We start from the raw sequence: 7,179 nt of genomic DNA, 5'->3' as shown, positions 1-7,179 counted from the left end.
ACAGTAACACCTACTAATATACAGCACTTTATCCTCCAAAGGAGAAGTGAGGCCAGAGATTTAAAATGAGATCACCGAGAGTAAGATGGCTTGGGCCCCGAATATCAGAGGAATTTTGAGCTTTAGAATTCTCTGCATTATCAGTCTACACTTACCTGCTATAAGAATCCAACTTTTTCTTATCGACCCTCTTTGTTGGGTGTTTCCTATGGAAATGCCAATAAAAGTGGTGGTCTAAACCTCCTCTTGCTCCTGTCTTCTGCTCTGACCACCCTGGTGTCATGCCCATGTGGCCCTGCGTGCTGTGCCCTGCCTCCTGTCTCCAGGACCTGGGAGTAGAATCATGTGTCTTTTCCTGAGCCTCTGCTTTGTCTCCTCTTGTGGCCACACCTGACTGACCAACATATTTTAAAAAATACAAAACACTTGGTGTGTGACTTGCATTTCTTTTTTCTTAATAGTGACTTTGATGAACAAAATGACTAATTTTAAAAAGGCCCAAAACTTATCAATTTTTCAGGTTGTCTGCCTTATGATTTTTGGATCATCTCTAAAAATCTTTGCCTATCCAAGATCATGAAGATAATCATTTTGTTTTCTGAAGTCTATATGGTTTCCAGTTATATATTTACATTTAGAATATTCTATTTTTATGTGACATTTATTATAGCACAAGGCAAAACATGCCACCCACCATATTCACAGGGATCCAAGCCCTCTACCCTGTGATGATCTCTGCTGTCTCTCACACTGGCCTCTCCTTGCACAGTGCTCTCCTCAGGGTCCCCTTGACCTCTGCGTTCCTCAGGCTGTAGATCAGCGGGTTCAGCATAGCGTGGAAAAGACTGTAAAACAGGGAAAGGATCTTCTGCTGCTCCTCAGGATGGCGGGATTTGGGGGCCATGTACATGACGATGGTGTTGCCAGAGAAGAGTCTGACCACACAGAGGTGCGAGGAGCAGGTGGAGAAGACCTTTCAGAGGCCCTCCCCTGGCTGGACCCTGAGGATGGCAAACAGCACGTGTGTGTAGGAACCAGCACCAAGCAGAGGTGACCCACTAAGATAAACATACAGGATGTCAAGATGACAACCCGGTTGAACCCAGTGTTAGCACAGGCCAACTTGAGGATGGACAGGATTTCACAGAAGTGGTTGATTTCATGAGGTCCACAGAAGGGCAGCTTCAGGATGAGAATTAAATGAACCAGAGCCAAGACGAAGCTAAATCCTCATGAAGTGATGATTAGGAAGGACCAAGCACATTTTCAAGTTCATGATGATAGTGTAATGCAGGGGCTGGCAGATCGTCATGAACCAATCATAGGACATTACCACTAAAATCAGTCACTCTGTGTGGTCAAAAGCCAGATAGAGAAATGTCTGCATAATGCAAGGAACAAAAGAGATGGTTCTTTTCTGGCTCACAAGATTTTCCAGCCTCTTAGGGACATTGTTGGAAGCATAGAATATGTCAACAATGGCCAAGTGGGAGAGGAAGAAGTACATAGGGGTGTGAAATCTAGAGTCTAAGCAGATAAGCCCCAGGATGACCCCGTTCCCCAGGAGGGTGAGTATATAGAAGAGAGAGAAAAGTCCAACGAGGACCAACTCCAGTGCTGGGTCCACCTGGAATCCCAGCAGGGTGACTTCTGTGACCCACCTCTGGTTCCCGCCATGCTCCTGTGGCAGAGACAGACTAGTCCATGTTCACAACAGGAAGGTCAGAGCTGTATGGCAATCAGGACACACAATATTTAGTGTATTGTACAGAATGAACATTTATAAATATATTAGTTTGGCAGGTTTTTCTATAATTTATTGTTAGATATGTTGCAATAAACTAATTAGTGTCCCCACATAAAACAGAAAAAAAGCCCCTTGAATCAATGGAATAATATGATAAATATATATATAGTTATTTATAGATAATAAAATGAACTATAAAATAACATAATCTGATCCATGAGCATCTTCTCAGACCTCTGTCCCGTCTCCATGGTCTGTAGTTTTATTGTGAGAATTTTATTTATTCTTTATCAGTACTTGATACTGAAATTTAGGCATACATGAAAGGACATTTTGGCTCAGAATAAACCTATCCAAATATCTTAAATTCAGTTAAACATGATGATGTTTTTGCAGCCTCTTCAAGTATGAAATTCAAAAGGAGAAAGTAAATTTACATTGACAGTGGGTAGCTATAAAGATGACAGCTCCATGGTAATTGTATTTTGTTTGAGGGTTTTCTCTTTTCCCTTTTATAACTTAATATAGAGACAAATCCCAGAACTTATCTTATCTTCTGCTGTGACAGAATCATTTGCCTTCATGATTTCCTCCCAGCTTTGCAGCTTCCATTGTCATCCAATCCCCTCCAGACCGTCCTCATCACTGTTCCCATGCTGACTGTGTCCTGCTGATCAGATGGATTCTGAGCAGGTCACAGGGAGCGGGATCAGTGGGAACATCAGTTGCTTACTGCTTTCTAGAGTGCTCCTCCTGGGAGGTGCCTGTGTGTGTCCAGGAGCAGAGGTAGAAAGGGTCCTGAAGGGCTGGATGGCAACATCACGTCGAGAGAGCAAGTGACCTGGTGCTGTCCCTTTATACTTTCTTCACATATATTCCAGAAACAAGCTGGATGAACTATCTTTATTGTTAAATTAGTGGAAAGTTTCAAGTCTTACAGAATACTTAAAAATTATTCCAATGATTTCCTTTAGTAAACATTTACATCCTCAAATTCATATTTTAAAATTGGGATTATATTATACAGACTATCTTGTTAGCTATCATTTTCACTTAATATTCAGAATACTTTTATATATTTTAATAATATTTTACAAATATTATTTAAAATTAGCACAATATTGTACTATCATACCATTTATTTAATATCCTTGTGTTGGAAATTTTTGATTCTTATTTCTCTTATGTTTAGTAGTATTGGGGTTAATATTCTTTCAAATTGAATTTTGTCTATACTCAATATTATTTCTTTAGGATGTATTTTAAAATTTAAATTGTAGATGCTAAAGATGTAGACCCCATAAAGCTTTGAAACCTGTTGCCAGCATCCTTGCAGAAGATTTGTACCAATTTCTCCCTCTGACAGTGTGTGAGAATTATGTATCTTTCTCACATGGTCATCAATACTACACATTACCAGTTTTAACCTTTGCTAATTTGATATGTGAGTAATTTCATATACTTTAAATTTTTATTTCAACAATTCCTTACACATCTTCCTGAATTCATCATGTTCCAGCCTCTGTTCTATGCTTCGGAGGCACAGCAGTGGATAAAGTAGATATTCTGAAGGGGAGACATATTCTGAGGAAGTAGGTGGTCTATCTGTCATCTGTTCCTCACATTTCCATGGAGGGGAGAGGCCTCTCTAACCGAGATGAAGCGCTTTGGAGCACACCTGCCCTCTCTGTCCTCTAGTTGAAATGATTTGTGAAACAGAAAAAGGCACTGAGGATGCTCCTTCTCTGCTCTCCTGTTGGGTCAGATTCAGTTCTATCCTTCTGGTTACAGCCTGCAGGGGCATGTTCTGGCCCTTTGGGGATGGAGGTGGGCTAATGGTTGTGACTGCAATTTGGTGAGAAATTTTGTCAAAGATATAAACCATGTTTTCCAATGAACCTCATAAATAAAACATATTTCTAATTTCTGCCTGATTTCTGTGTCTATTTCTCTATTTTTTACACTTGGAGCAAGGAGAGGTGATGGTTAATTACCATTCCTAAAATATCAGGAGTAAAAAAAAACAAGAAATATTTATTGAAAGTGAAAAGTACTATGATGGAAATAAACAGGGTAAATGATAGATAGTGACTTGGTTTGAAGGGGCTCCTGTAGATGAGATTGTCAGAAAAGGTCTCTCCAAAGAGGAGACACATGGGTGCAATCTAAACCATGAAAGGGAGTCCACCCTGACCACAGCCAAGTAGACTGCTCTTTGCACAGGGAACCTGAAAGTCCAATCCCCAGGCAAGAGGGACTTAGTGAGTTTGGGAAGAAAAATATCCAGTGTCCCCCAAACCATAGTGTCCAAGAGATTGTCAATATTCATTGTAATCCCGTTTATATTTTTAAAAATTTGGAATTGCCATGAAGTTTTATAAATTGGAGATGTATTAAAATATTTGGCTGCTTTTGCTACACAGACAAGCATGCTGCCATTTATTTTATTTTATTTTTTAAGATTGGCACCTGAGGTAACATCTGTTGCCCATAATTGTTCTTTCTTCTTCTTCTCCCCAAAGCTCCCCACCACATAGTTGTATATTCTAGTTGTAGGTCATTCTGGTTCTGCTATGTGAGACACTGCATCAGTCTGGCTTGATGAGTGTTGCTAGGTCTGTGACCAGGATCTGAACCAGTGAAACACTGGGCCACTGAAGTGGAGCACACAAACTTAACCACTGGGTTAAGCCATGGGGCGGGGCCCCACACTGCCATTTAAATAGATAATATAGGTCCTGTTGGGAAACAGGTAATCCTCACTAAATTTAAGAAGGTTGAAATTAGATGAAGCATCTTTTCCCAACCATAATACTGTGAAACTAGAAATCAACTACAAGAAAAAAACTAAGAAAGGGACAAAGATATGGAGACTAAAGAATATGCTACTAAAAAACCAATGAATCATTGAAGAAATTAAAGGAGAAATCAAAAAATAATTGGAGACAAATGAAAATGAAAATACACCATACTAACTCATATGGGATGCAGGAAAAGTGGTTCCTAGAGGGAAATTCATAGCGATACAGGCCTACCTTAACAAACAAGAAAAATCTCTCATTAGCAATCTTAAACTAAATGTAACAGAATTAGAAAAAGAAGAACAAACAAAGCCCAAAGTCAGCAGAAGGAGGGAAATAACAAAACTAGAGCAGAAATTAATGAATTTGAAAAAAAAAAAAAGACAGGAGAAAGGATCAATGAAACAAACAGCTGATTCTTTGAGCAGATAATAAAATTGGCAAACCCTTAGACAGACTAAGGAAAAAAGAGAGAAGTCTCAAATAAATAAAATTAGAAATGTAAGAGGAGAAATCACAATGGATACCACAGTAATACAAAGGATTATAAGATAATATTATAAAAAACTATATGGCAAAGAATTGGATTAGCTAGAAGAAATGGATAAATTCTTAGACACGTACAACATCCCCAAACTGAATCAAGAAGAAATAGAGAATCTAAATAGAACAATCACAAGTGAAGAAATTGAAACGGTAATCAAAAACCTTCCAAAAAACAAAAACCCAGGACCAGATGGCTTCTCTGGAGAAATCTACCAAGCACTCAAAGAAGATTTAATACCTATCCTCCTCAAACCATTCCAAAAAATTGAGGAAGATGGAATACTTCCTAATACGTTCTATGAGGCCAACAACACCCTGATACCAAAGCCAGACAAGGACAATACAAAGAAGGAAAATTACAAGCCAATATTGCTGATGAACATAGACACAAAAATCCTCACCAAAATTTTGGCAAATGAATACAGCAATACATTAAAATGATCATACACTGTGATCAAGTGGGATTTATACTGGGGACACAGGGACGGTTCAACATCCATAAATTGATGAGTGTAATACACCACATTAACAAAATGAGGAATAAAAACCACATGATCATCTTAATAGATGCAGAGAAAACATTTGACAAGATCAAACATCCATTTGTGATTAAAAAAAGCTCCATAAAATGGTTATAGAAGGAAAGTACCTCATATAATAAAGGCCATATATGACAAACCCACAGCCAACATCATACTCAATGGGGAAAAACTGAAAATCATCCCTCTGGGAACAGGAATGAGACAAGAGTGCCCACCTTTGCCTCTCCGATTCAACACAGTACTGGTGATTTTGGCCAGAGCAATTAGGCAAGATAAAGAAATAAAAAGTATCCAGATTGGCAAAGAAAAAGTGATACTCTCGCTGTATCACTTTTGAGACAACATGATTCTCTATATAGCAAAACCTAAAGAATCTATCAGAAAACTATTGTAAATAATCAACAAGTACAACAAAGTTGTAGGGTACAAAATCAACTTACAAAAGTCAGTTGCACTTCTATACTAATAACGAACTAACAGAAAGAGAAGTCAAGAATACCATCCTATTTACAATCACAACAAAAATAACTGGGAATGAATTTAACAAAGGAGGTGAAAGACCTATACAATGAAAACTATAAGACATTACCAAAAGAAATTGATGATGACATAAAGAAATGGAAAAATATTCCATGTACATGGATTGGAAGAATAAACATAGTTAAAATGTCCATACTACCTAAAGCAATGTACAGATTCACTGCAATCCCTATCAGAATCCCAATGACGTTCTTCACAGAAATAGAACATAGAATCCTAAAATTTATATGTAACAACAAAAGACCCAAATAGCCAAATGAATTCTAAGAAAAAAGAGCAAAAGTGGAGGCATCACAATCTCTGATTTCAAAATATACTACAAAGCTATAGTAATCAAAACAGCATGGTACTGGCACAAAAGCAGACACATAGATCAATGGAACAGAACTGAAAGCCCAGAAATAAAACCACTCCTCTATGGGCAGTTCATCTTCAAAAAAGGAACCAAGAACATGAGACAGAGAATGGAAAGTCTCTTCAACAAATGGTGTTGGAGGGGCGGGCCCGATGGCTGAGTGGTTAAGTTCACACCCTCTGCTTCAGTGGCCCAGGGTTTCACTGGTTTGGATCCTGGGTACGGACATGGCACCACTCATTAAGCCATGCAGAGGTGGCATCCCACATAGCAGAACCAGAGGGACCTACATCTAGAATATACAACAACGTACTGGGGGGCTTTGAGGGGAAGAAGGAAAAAAAACAGATTGGCAACAGATGTTAGGTTAGGTGCCAATCTTAAAAAAAGAAATGCCTTTCTTTATTAAAACAAAATAACAAAAAACTAAATGGTGTTGGAAAAACTGGACAGTCACATGCAAAAGACTGAAAGTAGACCATTATCTTGCACCCTACACAAAAATTAACTCAAAATGGATTAAAAACTTGAATATAAGATCTGAAACCATAAAACTCCTAGAAGAAAATATAGGTAGTATACTCTTTGACATTGGGCTTAGCAGCATCTTTTCAAATACCATGTCTACTCGCGCAAGGGAAAGAAAAG

General features: G+C 38.3%; 1 pseudogene; it reads right to left on the bottom strand.

Annotated features, from left to right (window-relative positions):
• Positions 1-745: 745 nt before the first annotated feature.
• On the bottom strand, positions 746-3,632 carry LOC124243413 (olfactory receptor 2A14-like; annotated as a pseudogene).
• Positions 3,633-7,179: the final 3,547 nt, after the last annotated feature.

The sequence above is a fragment of the Equus quagga genome, chromosome 8 (genome assembly GCF_021613505.1).
Source record: "Equus quagga isolate Etosha38 chromosome 8, UCLA_HA_Equagga_1.0, whole genome shotgun sequence".
Classification (NCBI taxonomy): Eukaryota; Metazoa; Chordata; class Mammalia; order Perissodactyla; family Equidae; genus Equus; species Equus quagga.
This window is presented reverse-complemented; position numbering and strand designations above follow the sequence as displayed.